Source organism: Juglans regia, chromosome 8, assembly GCF_001411555.2.
Source record: "Juglans regia cultivar Chandler chromosome 8, Walnut 2.0, whole genome shotgun sequence".
Lineage (NCBI taxonomy): Eukaryota > Viridiplantae > Streptophyta > Magnoliopsida > Fagales > Juglandaceae > Juglans > Juglans regia.
The window spans coordinates 9,003,140-9,024,383 of record NC_049908.1 but is presented as its reverse complement, the minus strand read 5'-3'; the positions used below and the strand labels follow the sequence as shown (position 1 = coordinate 9,024,383).

General features: G+C 37.8%; 1 pseudogene; it reads left to right on the top strand.

The window, feature by feature from the left end:
* Positions 1-2,384: 2,384 nt before the first annotated feature.
* Positions 2,385-20,303, top strand: LOC109000440 (annotated as a pseudogene).
* Positions 20,304-21,244: the final 941 nt, after the last annotated feature.

Here is a 21,244-nt window from a genome sequence, read left to right as displayed (position 1 = left end):
TGAGTGTTGAATTGTGTTTCAACAAGTGAAAAAAAAATTAGAAGAGATGTTCGACCTTTGGATTTATTTTTAAGAAGGTAAATCCAAGTGCATCTTGTAAATTGATCAACAATGGTGAGGAAATATTTTGCACCATCATGTGATATGGTTTGGTTAGGACCCCAAATATCAACCTAAACAACATCAAAAGGATTTTTGGATTTGGGCTCTGTTTCAGGAAAGGGCAGTTTACATTGCTTTGCAATTGGGCAAACTTCACAAGGAAATTTCAAATGATCCGTATGTTTGAAATCAACATTAATGTCTTCTAATAGATGCTTGGTCATGGAACTATGTCCAAGTCTGTAATGCCACAAAGTAAACGGATCAAATTTTGCAACATGAGTGTAATTAACGAAAGATGACGGGAATAAAGCATGAAAAACGTGTTGGAGAGCAGATGGTTTGGGTTTAGAAAGCTGCAGGTGGTAGAGGTCATCACGCACTATCCCCACTCCAATCTTCATCCAAGATGAAAGGGCCTGAATGTAACAAGAATTGGAAAAAAAAAATTAGACAACAATTTGAATATTGAGACAATGATTTGGCTGAAATCAAATTGAATGTAACAGTAGGAACACACAGTAGATGACGAAGGATTAAATGAGGTGATAAATGTACATCACCAATATGTGAAGCAATGGCGATAGAACCATTCGGAAGTTTGATGATGTGTGAAACTTGAGTAATATTATGTGTGAAAAAATTGGGGCTACAGATCATGTGATCCGTAGCTCCCATGTCAATAATCCAAGGTGTTTGGGTATATGAATTACAAGCTTGTGTGTGTGTGTGTGGTGAGGAAGTGAAATACCAGAAACAGGAGATGAAATGGTATTGACGTTATTTGTCGCAGGAAGAGTTGCATCATTGCGAGATGGGTGGAGCAAGGGTAGTAGCTGGCTATACTGCTCATGAGTAATAGGTGGACCATGGTGGGATTCCTCATGCGCAAGAGAAGACGGGTTAGCTGTGGATTTAAATTTGGAGATGCTTTTGTGGCCAGGAGGGTATCCGTTCAGATTGTAGCATTTTTCCTTCACATGGCCTAGTATGCGACAATGTGAACATATTGGTAAGTTCGGGTTTGCCTTGAAGCACCGTTCCAGAGAATGGCCAGGCATGTTGCAGTGTGAGTAAAAAAGTCGCTCCCGATGAGTGTTGGTCGTGTTACGGTTATTAGGTCCCTTAGCAACCATTGCAAGAGGTGCTAGTACAAAGTGAAGCTGTCTGTGCCTTTCCTTTTGTTGAACAAGAGATAGAACAGGGTTGAGGGTGGTGAGTGAATCATGAAGTAGGATTTGAGCACGGACTGAATCGTAAGAGTCATCAAGGCCCATGAGAAATTGCATCACCTTGTTACGGTGAGCGTATTCCAGCAATGTTGTGACTACACCACATGTGCAAGTTGGCGTTGGTTCGTAGATTTCATCCCATAGACTTTTGAGTTTATTGTAGTATTGACTAGCGGAATCATTATCTTGAGTTGAAGAAGAAATGGATTTGGCAAGTTGGAAAATGCGAGGTGTATTTTGGATGGAGAATCGCTCTTGAAGGTCTTTCCAAACACTGGCAGTGGTCTCGGCATGAGCGATGCTCGATCTATGTTCCGAACTAACAGAGTGTTGTATCCAAGCAATGATCATGTCATTGCAGCGCTCCCATGGGGCAAAGAGAGGATCGGAGATGGTGGCTGGCTTGGTGATGGTTCCATCGATGAACCCAAGCTTGTTTTCTATGTTAAGTGCACGGCATATCGTCCTCGCCCAAGTCACGTAGTTTTCCGTTGTCAAAAGGTCAGGAACTAGGGGAGAGGAAGCACCTTCTCCAGGTTGGATGAAAAATAGTGAGAGTCATTTTGGTGTTTGGGGGCCATGTTTGCTGCAGGAACTTCTTCAGTCATATCTCTGATACCATATTGATATTGGCATAATACAACGAGGAAGAAAGCATAACTGCCTTGGATGTGTACGAATAAGGTGAGTAATGGAATGTGTGAAATGCAGAGAGAAGCAGAGAATGTGGGAATGTTTTGTATAAAAATGGAATGTCGTATATTCCTTCACGTACAGGTGCTATATATAGTTACAAGGAATCAAATAACAGAATAATGAATAAAATGAAATGTATTTACAGCTCAACAAATGAAATCATATTCTTCGTAATACGTCAATCCGAAGGCCTCTTAGGTGTTGGAGAATTCTTTTCTTCTAACTTTGACACATACAACTCGTTATTTTCTTTCGCTGCCTCTCTGTTTGTCATTATAATCCATGATTCTATTAGTCCCCATTTTTGAAGTAGTAAATTGTGTTGTGAAGGTGCTATTGTAGTGGACGGCGTAAATGGAGATGGAAAATGGCTTGAACGTCGGAACGACAACCACACATGAGGGAACCGAACTAAACAAAAATGTAGAAAAAGCTGAGAATAATAGCCCGAACGTGATCGGTGATCAAGAAGACTTCGAGAAGAGTCCTGGAGGAGATCAGAATTCAAAACTGTTCCATTTCTTAAGCTTTTCTCTTTTGCAGATTCCACTGATGTTTTCCTGATGATTGCTGGTACAATGGGTGCCATTGGAAATGGCTCAGGTCTGCCCCTTATAACAGTATTCTTCGAGGAAATGATTAATAGTTTGGGAAGTAGTACAGAAATTGTTCCTTTAGTTTCCAAGGTAAAAACTACGCTCCTTGAGTTCAATTCAAATCTGTCACTGGAAAAGTGTAGCTGAACGTTCACTTTGTTTTTCACTACTTTTTCTGATGAAAGTCTAATATATTCCATGATCTCTAGTAGTAGTAGTAGCAGCAACATAACTTGCCCAGCGCTTCGTTTCCAGTGAAATTGTAAGTTTTGTGTATTTTGAGGCTTTTTTTTCACCACAATTTTACTTAAAATCGCTGCAAAAAGTATAAACCAAAAGTATTGATTTGGAGGTTGCGTCGACACACAAATAGCCGGGATTAATGCGTAAGTTTTATTTCCAACAAATGAAAAATCGCCGCAAGAGCAGTTGTTTCTTGTAGTATACTTTTTACCACGATTTAATGTCACAGTAAACAAAAAGAATGATACTCTTTCACTTTTTCCAATGATTTTTAAAGTTACAAAATCGTTACAAAAGATCATTTTCACAATTGCATTGAACAATGAACCATCGTAAAAAGTCAAAAATCGCTATAAAAGACCAACTTAGTATTTGCGACGAATTTGACTGTTGCAGGAAAAAAAAAAAAAAAAAACACCGTCGCAAAAGATCAATTTCGAACTTGATGTAAAAAGTCCACGATGATGCGACGATGTAAAAACTCGCTGCAAATAAAAGCTTTTTGCGGTGATTTTATCTCCAACAGACACAATATCTTCGCAAAAGGCGTTATTTCTTGTAGTGCTTGTCAAGGATACGTTACCAACGTAATCCCCGACTTGATCTATTGTCCTTAATCTTAGGAGATTTATTTGTACAAATCAATTCTTTCCATTTATATTGTAATAAGTCTTTATACCTTGATTTGTAATTATTCAAATTGATAATATATATAGAGAGAAGAAATACTCACCATGATTATGGTGGTGACTTTGCTCAAACATTCACATGGTATCAGCAGCCCCATCGGATTAACCTCCATCGATCCCTCTTGCTTCCATGGCTGCCGAAAACACCTCACCCACCCTTCTCCCCTTCAACACCATGATTCATATGGTAACCACCAAACTATCCTCCTTCAATTATCTCCTATGGAAAAGTCAACTTCTTCCTCTCCTTGAAAGCCAAGAACTACTCGAACATGTGGATGGAACTCTTGCACCTCCTCCACGGTTTGACCTTGTTGGCTCTCAGACACCAAACATCAAACACTTGGCGTGGAAGAATACTGACCAGCGACTCTTGAGCCTCTTGCTCTCCTCCCTCACGGAAGAAGCCATGGCCGAGGTTGTGGGCCTCTCCACCTCACAGGAAGTCTGGCTAGCCCTCGAAAATACCTTCAGTCACATATCAAAAGCCCGAGAAATTTGTCTCAAGGACGATTTACAGTTGATGAAACAAGGGACGCGTTCGGTAATTGAATACGTTCGGGCGTTCCGTTCAAGGCCCTTTGTGATCAACTCCATGCCATCAGAAGACCTGTCGACGGCACTGATAAAGTTCATTGGTTCCTCCGATGACTGGGTTCAAAGTTCACCAGCTTTTCCACCACCCAAATGGCTCAAACTCTCCTGCCTTCCTTCACTGATCTAGTTTCTAAGGCTGAAAGTTTCGACCTTTTCCAAAAGTCCCTTGAATCTTTTGGTTCTTCACCTACCACTTTCACTGCCACAAAATTGAGGCCACCATCGCTCCAATTCCAGACATCCTGCTCGCCATCAACAGGGACAAGGATGCTCTTCAAACCGTGGCAATGGTAGTTCCAACCACAGGCAGGGACGCCGTCCACCGCGCTGCCAAATCTGTCGACAAGAAGGGCACTATGCCGACAAGTGCAACCAGAGGTATGCACGGGAAGATGTTGTTGGCAACACAACCCATCTCGCTGAGGCCTTTAACGCCTCTTGTTCTCTTCATGGGCATAAGCCCAGTGATTGGTATCTAGACACAGGGGCTTCAGCCCATATGACACCGGACCTCTCCCACTTGGATCATGCAAGTAATTATACGGGTAAGGATCGTGTAATTGTTGGGAATGGTGCTTCCCTACCCATTACCCATACTGGTACACTATCTCCTACCCCAACACTTAATTTATTGGATGTCCTTGTTGTTCCTCATCTAACCAAAATCTCATGTCAATTAGTAAATTAACATATGACTTTCCTCTCCCTGTTATATTTACTAATAACTTTTTCTCTATCCAAAATCTTCAAACTGGAAGGGTGGTGGCAATTGGTAAAAGAGATGGTGGCTTATATGTGTTGGAGCACGGAAATTCTGCTTTTATTTCTATTTTTAAAAATAAGGCTCTTCAAGCCACATATGACTTATGGCATGCTCGTCTTGGCCATGTGAGCCATTCTGTTATTTCTTTTTTAAATAAAAATGGTCATCTCTATCTTATCTCATTATTGTCTACTCCATCATTATGTGACATATGTCAAATTGTAAAAAATCATCGCTTGCCTTACTCTCGTAATGAACGTCGTTCGTCTCATGTGTTGGATCGTATTCATTGCCATATTTGGGGTCCTTCCCCAGTCAAGTCAAATTTGGGATTTATTTATTATGTGTTACTCATTAATGATTATTCCCGTTTCACTTGACTTTATCCTTTGAAATTAAAATCTGAATTTTATGACATTTTTTTCATTTTCAAAAATTTGTGGAAAATCAACATTCCACCTGTAACACCCCAGTCCTAGAGGTCAGGAGAGTTAGATCTTGTAACCTAAATCCAACTTTCATAACATATTTAAATACTCCAATATTTCCAAAAAGTATAAATCGATTTATTCAAAATCCGAAAATCATAAACCTACTCAATAAGACTCTCCAATAAACTTGTACCCTCAGGCACTTATTCCACTACAATCATAACACCTTGCTAAAACTTCTTACTCTTGTTCTTCAGCTGAACCATCAAGATTATCTGAAAAATATTTGGAAATAAGGGGTGAGTTATCAACAACTCAGTAAGCAGATGACATATACTAGTGTGTAAACATGAACATTTACAGAGATCAGAATGCAGAACAAAATATTTTCATTTTCAGAGTGCAGAAGCCGAACATGTTATCAAAATATCGAGCGAAGATTTAGAAATAAATTCATTCAAAAATATCCTTTGGCATAGCATAAATGATCATCATCATCATCAGAACATCATAACAGAATAGAGGCCATGTATAAACCCCGTGGTAGGGTTGTGCATCCGCAGATAGCCAAGCAGAACATAAATCACTCTGTCACCAAGGTGTGCACTCAAAACAGAGACCACTACTATAACCCGTGGCAGGGCCGTATCCACTCTTATTATCCGTGGTTGGGCCGTATCCACTATTATTACCTGCAGTTGGGCCGTATCCACTATTATAACCTGTGGTTGCACCGTATCCACTATTATTACCCGTAGTTGGGTCGTAACCACTGTTGTAACCCGTGGTTGGGCCGTATGCCACTATTATCACCCGTGGCAGGGATGTAACGGAACAGAGAAGAAACATAATCAAATTCAGAATCAGAGAGTCATGCCAAAAGTTTTGAGAAATCATGTCTTATCCAAACAAAGTACTGAACAAAATTAGAGCAAAACAGAATCAGATCACAAAAACATAATTTATGCACAAATTTCATATTCGCTCTTTTTTTCAAAGTTCAGAAATAGAATGTAAAAAATAAGCTCATGTCCACACCAGTCACGACAGAAAATACTTTCTTCTTAAATAGAATCTCATGAGTAATGCAGAACAAATAATTGAGGTAGTTCAAATTTATTTTCATAACCAAATATGTATATTTTTCAAAAATCAACTTCAGCTCATTTTATTTTAATGCAAAATCTAGCATAGGAATCCCGCTTACCTGGACTTCTTAGCTTTTTCAGAATTTTTCTCAAAATGTTGAACAATAATTAATCGTCACCTATAAAATAATCACGTAATTCTCGTAAATTTCCAATTAATCTCATATTTCGATATTTAATCCTAAACTTCTAAAATAACCTATTTAATCCTTCAATAACTAAAACAAATCCTCATAACCTTAAAATATCCTCATTCTCTAAATTTCTTTGATAATACTCAACATTTAAGGTAAGTACTAGTAAAAGATTTGTTAAATAAAAATAAACAAATAGCTTTTATCATAATTTAAATGTTTAAAAATAAAATTACACAGTTACTAAAATAATTTGCTACTAATCGTACAATTTAAAAATCCTATTTATTTTATGTAAAAATTTCTTATACTTCCCGCATAAACAATGTAAAAACATATTTAATATAAACAAAAATTTCAAATCGAAACCATCTAATAATAAGGGAAAAACTATAATTCCATATCTAAATAATATGCAAAACTAAGTTTACGTAGACTTAAAACATTTCAAGCGATTCGGTGCAACAGTCGGCGAGGACAAGGGTGCAAGGTACTCACTTAGAAGGGAGGAGCTGCATGCGACGGCGCAGGGTGCGATGGGAGGTGGTGAACTCGGCGACTATGCACTGGACAAGAGAGAGAGAGAGATGTAAAAAAAATAAGTGCACACAGCGAGAGAGAAGCAAAAAAAGACGGAAAAGCAATGCAACTATTCGGCAAAAGCTCACCACGAGGGACAAGGCGGAACTGAGGTGACTCGAGGCTGACGGAAAGGTGACAACTGACAGATTCTGTGTCTAGCCCGATAATTTTCTCGTCGTACAATGGTGACCAACCGAATTTGTGGTGATACTATGTTTTCGATAGGAGAAACAGGGGCTCTCTTGTTTTTTGGTGATGGCCAGTGGTGGTTCCGTGTGGGTTCACGGCAGCTTATGGAGGTGTAGACCGGGTTCGTCGGGAAGGTGGCTACGATGGCTTCAAGCGGCATGCAACGCGGAGCACGTTACGCGGAGTAGGAAGGCAGAGGCTTCCTGTTAGGTTGGCGTGGTGTTTTCCGAATGGGTGAGGACAGGCTGCAATGATGCTGGGATGGCGTGGGTCGTGGCTTGTGGAGGTTGGTTTTGTGCAACATCTGGGTGAGCTGCAACTGGGTGGGTCAAGACCGAGCTAGAGGGTGGTGCGCTGTTTTCAAAGAGAAGGAATTGCTAGGCTAAGGTTTCGCGTGGGAGGGCAACTACGTGAGCTTTCTTCATATATATATATATTTATAAATTTATATATAGGTGATTGAACATGAAAAGAAAACCCTAGAGAAAAAAAAAACAAGAGACGTGCTAGAACATGCATGCCGTGGACGTAAGAAAACTCTAGGGTTGGAAAAATAAATGAAAAAAAAAACATGTAGGAAAGTTAACGTTTAAAAAAAATATAAATAAATAAATAAAACGAGCTTGACTGGGTCCGGGTGTTACACCACCCGCATCAAAATTTTTCAAAGTGATGGTGGTGTTGAGTTTACAAGCAATTGCTTCAAAGCGCACCTTAGCACCTCGGGTATTCACCATCAACTCTCTTGCCCGTATACACTCGCCCAAAATGGCCGCACTGAACGAAAACACCGACATGTGACTGAAACAGGACTGGCACTTCTTTTGCATTCCCATCTTTCTCCTCGTTTTTAGGTTGACGCCTTCAGCACTGCAGCATACATCATCAACCGTTTGCCCACACCGCTTCTTGGAGTTATGTCTCCCTTTGAGCTTCTCTATGGTTCCTCACCAAATTATGAGAATCTTCACCTTTTGGTTATCTTGTTTATCCTTGTTTTCGTGATTATATGTCTCACAGATTTTCTCCTCGCAGCATCCCTTGCATTTTTCTAAGATACAACCATTCCCATAAAGGATTTTGCTGCCTTGATCCCACTACCTCTAAACTTTATATCACCCGCCATGCCCAATTTGATGAAAACCACTTTCCCTCCAAAGATTGCTCTCAAGCTCAGCCCCCTTCATCTCTTCATTTTTTCAAATTTCCTTGAACCAAGCATGCCAAATACTGACCCACCTCCACTGTCTCCTTTGCACCATTCTCTGCATATTACTCCATCCAGGTCTAACTTGTGTGTTATTTGTGCTGGCCTAGTGGACAAGTCCTTGCAAGTTACTAACTCTCTTGCAGGCCCCTCTTCACCGCCTCAGGAGCCTCGCCCATCGCATATTGATTCTGATGTTACTCCTGCTCTGGCTCCTTCGTTGGGTTCTCATCCTATGCTCACACGAGCTAAAGCTAGCATTTTCAAGACTCGTCATCCGGCGAACCTCAATGTTTTGGGATCCTCTAGACTTCTCTCTTCTCTTCTTGCCTCTACTGAGCCTAAAGGATTCAAGTCTACTGCTAAGAATCCTACATGGCTTGCGGCCATGGATGAAGAAGTTCAAGCTTTGCAAAACAATCGCACCTGGGTTCTGGTCCCTCGACCTGCCAACACCAATATTGTTGGTTCCAAATGGGTGTTTCGGACCAAATACCTACCTGATGGATCCATTGAGCACCTCAAGGCTCGTCTTGTGGCCAAAGGCTATACTCAGGTACCTGGTCTTGATTACACTGACACTTTCAGTCATATTATTAAGGCTACTACTATTCGTGTTGTGCTCTCTCTTATTGTTACCAACAGGTGGCCCCTCCTCCAACTTGATGTGAAGAATGTATTTCTCAATGGCACTCTCACTGAAAATGCCTATATGGAACAACCCCTGGGTACATTGATCATCGGTACCCAAATCATGTATGTCAGTTGAAGAAAGCTCTCTGTGGCCTCAAACAAGCACCTCATGCCTGGTTTCAGCGTTTCAGTTCCTTTCTTCTCACTCTTGGGTTTTCTTGCAGTCGTGCATATACTTCTCTCTTTATTTTTCATCAGTAGTCTGATACTATCTATCTGCCCCTGTATGTTGATGATATTATCATTACTGGCAACAACTCTTCTCTTCTTGACAACTTCGCTCGCAAGCTTAATTCTGAGTTTGCCACCAAGGATTTGGGGTCTGGAAGCTACTTACACTACTGATGGTCTCTTCATCAGCCAGCTGAAATATGCCCGAGATATTCTAACTCGAGCACAGTTACTTGATAGCAAGCCTGTTCCCACTCCTATGGTCGTCTCTCAGCATCTGACTGGCGATGGTCCTGCCTTTTCGGACCCCACTCTTTACAAATCTCTAGTCGGTGCCCTTCAGTACTTAACCATCACTTGCCCTGACATTGCTCATGTTGTTAACTTTGTCAGTCAGTTTCTGCATGCCCCTACTATAGATCACTTTCTTGTTGTCAAGCGCATCTTACGTTATGTCAGAGGCACACTTCATTTTGGTCTTACTTTTCGCCCTTATGCTGCCTCTGGTGCCCTCGTTGCTTACTTTGATGTTGACTAGGTTGGCTGTCCCGACACTCACCGTCCCACCTCTGGCTACTCTATTTATCTTGGTGATAATCTAGTTCCTTGGAGTGCTAGAAGCAACCCACTGTTTCCCGTTCCAACTGTGAATCTGAGTATCGCACTCATGCAACCACTGCCGCTGAACTTCTTTGGCTCACCCATCTACTTCATGATCTCAAGGTTCCCATTTCACTGACTCCTATTCTCTTATATGACAACAAAAGTGCGATCTTCTTAAGATCCAATCTCGTTTCCCATAAACGGGTCAAACATGTTGAATTAGATTATCATTTTCTTCGAAAACTTGTTGTTGCTGGCAAACTTCGCACTCAATATGTGCCCTCTCATCTACAGGTTGCCAACCTCTTCACCAAAAGTGTTTCTCGACCTCTCTTCGAATTCTTTCTTACCAAGCTCCATGTCCATTCAAATCCGACGCTCAGCTTGCGGGGGGTGTCAAGGATACGTTACCAACGTAATCCTCGGCTTGATCTATTGTCCTTAATCTTAGGAGATTTATTTGTACAAATAATTCTTTCCATTTCTATTGTAATAGGTCTTTATACCTTGATTTGTAATTATTCAAATTGATAATATATATTGAAGAAATACTCACCACGATTATGGTGGTGACTTTGCTCAAACATTCACAGTGCTTACATGCTAATTTGTCGATCAGATCAAGATGACGTTGAGTAGTTTCCTAGAATAATGTTTTAGGTCTGTCTAAAAATAGTCTACATGGGTGTTGGGGTTGGTGCCTCAGGATTCATCCATAAGTAGATTCCATAACAAAATATTACTAGAAAATTATTGAACACTAAAACAAATCCATCAATCCGGTGGTACTGAAAAATGAGAAAGTTGTCTTGTTCTTGTCAGAGGTGGCTTGCTGGATGATCAAAGGGGAGAGACATGCTGCGAGAATACGGGGTTTGTACTTGAAGGCTATTTTGAGACAAGATGTGGCTTTTTTCGATAAAGAAACGAACACTGGAGAGGTGGTTGAGAGGATGTCTGGTGACACTGTTCTCATACAAGATGCGATGGGAGAGAAGGTACGATACTGCTGTCTTTGTACATCAAAATTCACAAATGGACAGAAAAACACCGCGAGTTTTTTGCATGTGCAGGTTGGGAAATTTCTACAGCTGATATCAACATTCATTGGAGGTTTTGTTGTGGCATTTTCCAAAGGTTGGCTTCTTACCCTTGTCATGTTGGCTTCATTTCCTCTTCTTGTGGCATCTGGTGGTCTTATGTCAATTGTCATAGCTAAGACAGCTTCCTGTGGACAAGCTGCATATTCAAATGCAGCAAATGTGGTTGAACAAACAATCAATTCAATCAGGACAGTATGTCATGTTGTTGGAACTATATATATATATATACATCCCTGGGGATTTTCAACTTTATCTCTCAGTAAAGTTCAGTTGAAATTGCAGTTATTTTCTAGCAAATTACTGCTATCCACCATTTGGTTCTTGTGTAGGCGGCATCATTTACTGGGGAGAAACAAGCTGTAATGAACTATAAAAGGTTCCTGATAACAGATTACAAAGCTGGTGTTCATGGAGGCTTGGTTTCAGGGTTAGGTTTTGCAGCCTTTAAGTTAGTAGTATTTGGCAGCTTTGCTATGGCAGTATGGTTTGGATCAAAATTGATACTGAATAAAGGATACGATGGGGGTGATGTACTGAATGTGATTACGGCTGTGTTGACTGGATCTGCATAAGTTGCGTGCACTTTGAATATTCTTTAGCTCCCAATACTCTCTAACATATGTATTTATATAAACGTATTTAATTTGTCTATTTCATTTTTCATTTCTTGCCTTTTTCTACCATGTGGATGGTTCAGGTCCCTAGGTGAGACATCTCCCTGCATGAATGCCTTTGTTGCCGGTAAAGCTGCTGCATATAAGATGTTTAAGACTATTGAGAGGAAGCCAAAGATAGAAACGTATAGCACAAAGGGAAAGATTTTGGATGATATTCACGGAGATATTGAGTTGAGAGATGTCTTTTTTAGTTATCCAGCCAGACCCGACGAGCAAATATTCAGTGGATTCTCTCTTTATATCAATAGAGGCACAACTTCAGCTTTGGTTGGACAAAGTGGAAGTGGGAAGTCAACAGTGATAAGTCTAATAGAGAGATTATATGGTCCACAGGCTGGAGAAGTTTTGATAGATGGCATTAACCTCAAAGATTTCCATCTTAAATGGATTAGGCAGAAAATTGGTCTTGTTAGCCAAGAACCTGTGTTGTTTGCATCCAGCATTAAGGATAATATTGCATATGGAAAGGATGGTACAACCTTTGAAGAGATAAGAGTTGCCACTGAACTTGCAAATGCTGCTAAATTAATTGATAAATTGCCTCAGGTTTTTTGAGTTTTAGCCTCCACTGGAACTTTAGACATGATTGTAATATTCCTCCTCCTAACCATAGAAATTGTACATTTAAATTACTAAGTTGCACTACAACAAAAAAGAATTTTTGGGACGATTTTCTTTTGAAACAAAATGAAAATCGTCCCAAAAAGTGAGATTTAGGGACGAATTTCATATTTCGTCTCAAAAAAATGACAGAAGAACAAAACCATTCGAACGCGTTCGAACGGGATAATTAGGGATGAAATGTTTTATCCCTAATAATGAAACCGTTCGAATGTAATGTTTTAACGTTTGGACGGTTAAATTTAACCGTTTGAACGTACATTTTGGCGAATTAAGTTGATGCACATGCTTGTTTGTCCCAAAAAAACGACGGAAGAACATGCTTGTTTGCTTATGCACACGTGATTGTTTGTAATGAATATAGTCGACATGGATAAGAGTTGGATGAGAGTTTGCGATCGATTAGGTCAGAATTACAATATATATGGTGAAGGTGTTAAAAAATTCTTGGAGTTCGCATTGGGTACATGCGATAGTGATGGGCGTATTAGATGCCCATGCAGAGAATGCAGGAATTTGCTATTCTCATAAGATAGACTTGGTGAGAGAACATCTGTTTGTCAAATGTATTGATAAGGGTTATACTGATTGGGTCTTACATGGCGAACCATATCCGACTTCTTTTAAGACTCCACATGAATAAGAAGAAGAGATCGATGAAGATGTACAACTAAAGGTTGTTGAAGATGAATACGATGAGGATATGGAGCAAATGTTAGGTGACATCGGTGAGGGAATATTTATGGATGAAGGTGACACAAACACATCAAGCTCAAATGATGGGGGCCATAATACTTTTGCACGATTGTAGAATGATTCACAGCGTAAGCTATATCCAGAATGCAGAAGACACAATAACTTGTCATTTACCGTAAGATTACTTCGCATAAAATCAATGTGTCAATTATCTATTAAGGCAGTCAATATGTTACTTGAACTGTTTAAAGGCACTACCAACAGACAATACTTTACCTCATAACTTCTATGAAGCAAAAAAGTTGAAACGAGGACTCGGATTTGATTACAACGTAATACATGCATGTAAGAATGACTGCATATTATTTTGGCGAGAGAATGAGCAATTGAACGAGTGTCCCATATGCCACGAGTCAAGATGGATATCGGACAAGCAAAATGTTCCTCAAAAGGTCATACGCTACTTTCCACTGATACCTAGATTACAACGATTATTTATGTCACGCGCAACAGCTATAGACATGGCATGGCACTCATCAGACAGAGTAAGGAACGATGATATTTTGTCACATCCTGCTGACTCCCAGGTGTAGAAGGAATTTGATCAGGAACACCCATGATTTGCTGAAGAACTACGTAATGTAAGACTTGGGTTGGCAACAGATGGATTTAATCCGTTTGGAAACATGAGTACTAGTCATAGTACTTGACCAATTGTACTTATGCCGTATAATCTACCACCGTGGAAGTGTATGAAAGATCTATATTTCATGATGAGTTTGTTTATTCCAGGTCTGAGGTCACCGGAAAATGATATAGACATACACTTATAGCCATTAATTGCAGAATTGAAAGATTTGTGGGAGAATTGGGTTGTCACATTTGATTCATCAACAGGCAAGTCGTTCAAGATGCATGTTGCGGTGTTGTGGACAATAAATTATTTTCTCGCTTATGGAAATTTGTCAGGTTGGAGTACTAAAGGGAAAATGGCATGTCCAACTTGAAACAAACATACCAAATCTGAATGGCTTACGTACGGGAGGAAATTATGTTTCATGGGTCATCGTCGATTTTTACTTGGTAACCATAGATGGCATGAAAATTCTAGAATGTTTTATGGAACTGTTGAATTGGGCCAACCTCCACCATATTTGTCTGGCGAAGATGTACTTGCAAAATTTATAGATGTTGGTTGTAATGAATTTGATAAAAAAACAACGAAAGAGAAAACGAGCTACGAATGAGTTGAATTGGACAAAGAAGAGTATATTTTTTGAACTCCCATACTGGTCGAAGTTAAAATTGTGGCATAATCTTGATGTTATGCATATTGAAAAAAATATCTACGAATCTGTATTGGGAACATTGATGTCAATTGAAGGAAAAATAAAGGATACAATAAACTCAATGAAGGATTTGAAGCAGTTGGGAATAAGACGGGAAATGCAATTGCAAGAAAATGGTCCGTCTGTCTACATGCCAATTTGGTGGTATATATTGTCAAGGAACAACAGGGTTACATTTTGTGAGTGGCAAATGAAGATAAAATTACCGGACGGTTATGCTTCGAATCTAACAAGGTGTGTGCGAACAAATGATTGGAAAATAACTGGATTAAAAAGTCATGATTCTCATGTCTTCTTACAGCGTATCTTGCCTATTGGTATCCGTGGGTACTTGACGAGATATGTGCACATGGCTTTGACTGAGTTTGGTGCATTTTTTAAAGACTTATGTGCTAGGACGTTGAATGTAGAAGCTTTGGATCGAATGGAATGAGAAATTGCCATAATATTGTGTAAGTTAGAAAGTATTTACCCACCTCATTCTTCGACGTCATGGTTCACCTAACTGTTCATTTGCCACGTGAGGCTCAACTTGCAGGACCAATTCAATATAGACGGATGTATCCCATTGAACGATTTCTTGAAAAGTTGAAACGTACAGTGGGTAACAAGGCCTGCCTAGAAGGATCAATTGTAGAAGTATATATTGACGATGAGTGGCATATATTCTGTTCCAAATATTTCCACAGAGTTGACACTTGGTTTGATCGGCCAGAAAGAAACTTTGACGTTGACCGACCAAGACAACGGAATGTGTTTTCTGTGTTTTCCCAACAAGTACGTCCAATTGGTGCAGTGTGTGGTTATAACTTGTGTGGAAGAGAGTTCGAGAAAGCTCAGTGGTACATGCTGAACAATTGCCTTGAGATAGAAAACTACTTGAAGTAAGTTATAACTTTTTCTTAATTTAAATTCGCTCATTTGCTTTAAAAAAAGTCTAAGAATATAAAAAGATTTGTGGTAATTATCAATTTCAGTGATCATATTAACATGCTCAAGGAACTGGGAGTAAATTATATAAACCAGAAACATGAAGAAAAGTTCCCGAGATGGTTTGAAGAACGGGTAATGACATTCCATATGCTTTACTCATGAATAATGAAAAAATATTGATTTAAATTTTGATATAATATATGCTTTACTCAATATGTAAGTTATACAAATGCATGCGAATAATCCAAATGATATATCAGATGAACTGTATGCGTTGGCGCGTGGCCCATCGAGACGCGCTACTCGATATTCTGTATGTATTTCTCGGAGAAGTAGGTATCATACAATGGATCAAGATTGTTATAGGAAAATCCAAAATAGTAGTGTCCTAGTCAAAGAAAGTCATGATGGAGAAAATATTGATTTCAATGGGGTTATTGTCGATATAATTGGAATAAAATATTTGAGAGAGCTTGCGGTGTATCTGTTTAAGTGTGATTGGTGGGATTTAAGCAATCCTCGTATTGGAGTCCGTGGTGATGAATATTTTTTTAGTGTTAATACATCAAAAAAATAGTATGAAGATGATTCTTTTATTTTAGCTTCTCAAACATATCAAGTATTCTACTTAGATGACCTGAAATTAGGAAATCAATTGCGAGTAGTACAAAAATATTCTCCAAGAAATATATATGATGTTATCTCTCAGGTAGAAGGACAAGATGAAGAAGAAGATGACATCTCTACTCAAGAAGCATACCAAGAGAGTATGAGATGATTCCATTAAATAGAGAAGATATTGAGGTTGAAATTGTTGATGCGACAGTTGAGAAAAATGTTGAATCATCTGAAGTATCTACAGATGATGAGAGCAAATTGTCAAATGAAACTGATACAGATTATGATTGACCAATTATGTGTTAACATTACACTTGATGACAAATATTTTACTTATTGAATGTATCAATAATTTGAAATTATGACACCAAAGAGGAAGGAAGTTCGCAACCCATCTCCACCTGTTCCTAGCTCTCCTTCAGACTCACCATTAGAAATTAACTCTACAGAACAAGGTAAAAATATAATGCTCATAAAAGTTATTAATTAAGGTCCTATAATAGACATATAAATGAAATTGATTATAATGTTATATTTTATAGAGTCTACAGTACAATCTCGTCAAGGTCAAGTCACTACTAAAGGGGTGACGTTGGAAAAATATCGTAAGGCGGGTAAGATCAAGGTTAACACTCCTGATGAATATACCGGGGGCAAAGGACAACTAGCAGCTTAGCTTGTATTGCATATAGGTGCTCTTACACGAACTTACGCACCTTTGGCAACGACTTCATGGAAGAAAGTCCCTCAAGATGTTAAAGAGTTATCAAGGAGCATTGTTTGGTAATGTTTAAAATATTGATTTAGTAGAATAAATTTCTATATTTTACTTAAATTAAAATATTATAAATGATAATGTGTTTGTGACTATTTTTTTCAAAAATGATTTCGAATTAAATTTTAGTTGAAGAGAGGAGTGTAAGACTGTGGAAGAGCTTATGGGTAATGCATTTTGCAAATATAAGGCGAGGTGTTATGAGCATTATAATAAGTTTGAGAAGAAGGAAGATGCATGCCAACATTCTTTTTTAGGATGTCCGACCTTCTGAGTGGGAAAAACTTTGTGACATGTTTGAGGATCCATTATATCAGGTATAATTAAATTTAATTATTTTACTTGTCCTATTTGTCATTTCGCTTCATAATATTTTCAATTTTTTTGCAAGAATGAAGTTCTATAAACAAAACAAATAGATCAAAATTTAAGATTAATCATTATGCAAACTCAAGATCTTTCCATCGCCTCTCTAAGAAATTGGTATTGCTATTTTTTTTTATTGGATATAGTTAATTATTTGGATGAATCATAATGACTTTATATCTTAACACATTTATTGTAGCAAGATTCAGATACCAATTATGATCTGACAAAATTATATGATACATCACACACTAATCATAATGAAGAGTGGAACTTATCCTGATGCCCATGAAAATTATGTAAGTATTATAACCTGTTTTAATTAATGTATTAGAATATTTATGATGATATTAATTCTTTATTTTATATATGTCTAGGATAAAATGATTGTCCTACGTGTTGAATCTGCATCAGATCAAAATTCATTAACAAGTGATATTGATATTTTTACACAGGTCCTGGGTCAACGTTCAGAATATTTGAGGGGTTTGGGTCGCTGTGTAAAGTCTTCTCCCTCTTCCACTTCTTTTGGGAATGCATCTATGACTTCTATAGCGCTAGAGAATGCGAATTTCAGAATCGAAGAATTGACTACAAGGCAGCATGAGTTAGAGACTCAATTGACAAAACAAGCAAATATGGAGATGCGCCTCAAACAACATGAAGAACAACAAGAAGAGTTCAGAAGACAGATGCAACTCCAAATGTAGCAGCTTATGCAACAGTACAGGCCTCCAAGCAACTGATGGTTTTTTGCGTACAGATTTTAGGATTATCTATTTATGTATGAACAATGCCAGTCTCACGGTTATTTATTTAGTTTGCACTTACTATAAAACTTTTGTGAGTGTTAAACAGTTTCTAATGTATTTTTTCAAATATTATGAATATCTATTTAGTTTTTTTATTATTGACTTTAAATAACATAGTTATCGTTCGAACAACATAATAACGTTTAACATAATGTTTGAACGCAATTTATTTTCGTAGTGTTCGAATGATCACACAACGTTCGAACATCATTTATTTCTGTAGTATTCGAACATAACTTATACCGTTCGAACCCATATACCGTTCGATCTGACCCTTTAATGTTCGAACAAATTTATTTTTGTTCGAACTTATTTTGCAATCGTTCAAACACGTTACTACTGTTCAAACGTAAAAAAATTTCCGTTCGAACGATATTCTAGGACGAATTTCAACCGTGACAAAAGAAATTTCCGTTCAAACATGTTCGAATGGTTTCCTTCAATTTCGTCTCAAAAGATATTTTTTGGGACGAAATGGTGATTTTCGTCCCAATATACCTTTTGGCACAGAGTTGTTGGAATGAGCTTGGGACGAATTTGTTTTGTCCCAAAAAACTTTTAGGGACGAAATGGCTATCTTTTGGGATGAAAATTTTTGTCCCAAAAGAGCCTTTCTGTTGTAGTGTTGGAATTTTTCAATCCAGGGACTAGATACCGTGGTTGGTGGGCATGGAATGCAACTATCTGGTGGTCAAAAGCAGAGAATTGCATTGAAAGAGCAATTCTAAAAGACCCTCGAATTTTACTTCTGGATGAAGCTACAAGTGCACTTGATGCAGAATTTGAGAGAATTGTGCAGGAGGCATTGGAAAGGATCATGGTCAACCGAACTACCATTATTGTTGCCCATCATTTAAGGACAGTCAGAAATGCTGATATGATTGCAGTCATTCGACAAGGAAAGAAAATGGTATGCTACAGCATAGCCCAGACTGTATCCATTTGCTTATTCACATTGAGCCAGTTTATCTGTTAATTTGACAGTATTTTGTGCTTTTTCATTGCCTAAATTTGTCATATTTCTTACTACATTGCTTTGCACTCTCTAGACAAGGTTCAAATCTGAAGTCCTAAACAATAAATGCCCACAATTTTTTCACATTGGTACTAAATTTTTTTTTTTTCCTCAGACAGTTGCCTTGGTTGGAGAAAGTGGGAGTGGGAAATCCACAGTCATCTCATTGCTGCAAAGGTTTTATGACCCTGATTCTAGTCATATTAAAATTGATGGAATTGAAATTCAGAAGTTTCAAGTGAAGTGGCTGAGGCAGCAAATGGGTCTCGTGAGTCAAGAACCAGTTTTGTTCAATGACACTATTCGTGCCAACATTGCATATGGAAAGGAAGAAGGAAATGCATCAGAGACAGAAATTATAGACATGGCAGAGTTGGCAAATGCTCATAGCTTCATTAGTGGCTTACAAAAGGTAATCAAGACAAACAAAGCAGTGCATTTCTTTAAATTTCTCTCATTATCTGTGAAAACACCATTTATTCCAAAAATTATGAGAAAGAGGTATAGAATTTATTATTTATTTTATATGATAAGGATCCTTAGGCTTTATTTAGATGTTAAGAGTATCTCAGATCATCTGTAAATAGTCGTAAAATAGTAATAAATAATTTGTGAATAATACTTAAGTGGTTTGAGAAGGTCTAAGAACACTTGTAATCCCAAACAGACCTTTATTCTTTTATTATTTATTTTTTTGCGATAAGAATATTTGCGGCGAGTTTCAAATGGCCCCAAATATAGCTTTTTTCTAGATCTTGATTCTAATATCACGTGAAATCAGTATTTATTCTAGAAACATATAAGGTGAAGATCAAAAGATATAGATTTTATGATTTATTTTATGTCCTTGTCATTATCATACCCTAATATGATTTCCTTCTTGGCATCCAAAAATGAAGGGTTATGATACCATAGTAGGAGAACGTGGAGTCTAGTTGTCCGGCGGTCAGAAGCAACGAGTAACCATTGCACGAGCCATGATCAAAAGTCCGAAGATATTACTGTTAGATGAGGCTACCAGTGCACTAGATGCGGAGTTCGAAAGAGTGGTTCAAAATGCATTAGATAAAGTTAGGGTTAACCGGACAACGGTGGTGGTGGCTCATCGATTATCCACGATCAAGAATGCCGATGTAATCGCAGTTTTTAAAAATGGAGTTATTGTAGAGAAAGGGAGACATGAGACTTTGATTAAAAACAAGGATGGCTTTTATGCCTCCTTGGTTTCAATTCACATCAGTACTAATGCTTCCACTGCCTAGCTCGCTATCTGGGAACTAAAAGACGGTGAAAATAAAAGATATAGAGAAATCTTTTAATAACAAAAACATTTATAAAAAATAAGTTTATGAGTGTATTTTTATATAATCTCTTTGTATTCGTAATTATTTCATCATATTGTAATTTGTCTTCGTAAATATATGTTAAAAATTTCTTTTACACCTCCACGCTACCTCTTTTTTTTTTTTTAATATGCACCTTAAATTATTAAAACTGGCAATTGATACCCCAAATTACCAAGATTTAACAATTTGCACCACACTCGAGTAATATCCGATCGAGTATTAAGATCGATAAAAATAAAACATGTTATACATATAATCTTAAGGGTCAAATTATCTTAAATAATGAAAATTGTCAAAGTTTGAGACTTTTAATGTGCCGATTTCTAGCAAGTCTTTATAAAAAAAAATACACATGGTAGTAATTTATGTTAAATGATTTGTACAAGTTTCAAATATACAAGTCTCAAGCAAGTCTTTGTAAAAAAAAAAAAGATTACTTTAAAAAATTGTAAAAAAATTATTCTTTATTAGTGGAATCCATTTTTTTATAATTATAAAGGATTTAAAGGGGACTTATATCTTTTGAATTTGTACTTAGCATTACTCGTAATTTATATATGGTGTATATTGCAATAAAGGGGTAGTTAATTTGGAGGTATGAAATGTAATTTTCTCGAAATAAATTAATCCAATTAGCTAGAAGTGTCATGTAATTGTACTGTTTTAATTAAAAATTGTCAATATTTTATTTTTTAGCAGAAAGAAGTGTCAATATTATGCTAATTTCCTACGCCTTTAAGCAAACGTAGAAAAAGTAGAGAATATGAACAAAATTAACCAATCAATTGTAAGCCAGGTTTCAAATTGTCAAGAAAATTGACTGATCTGACTAGCCAACACACTTAATCATGTGTGCG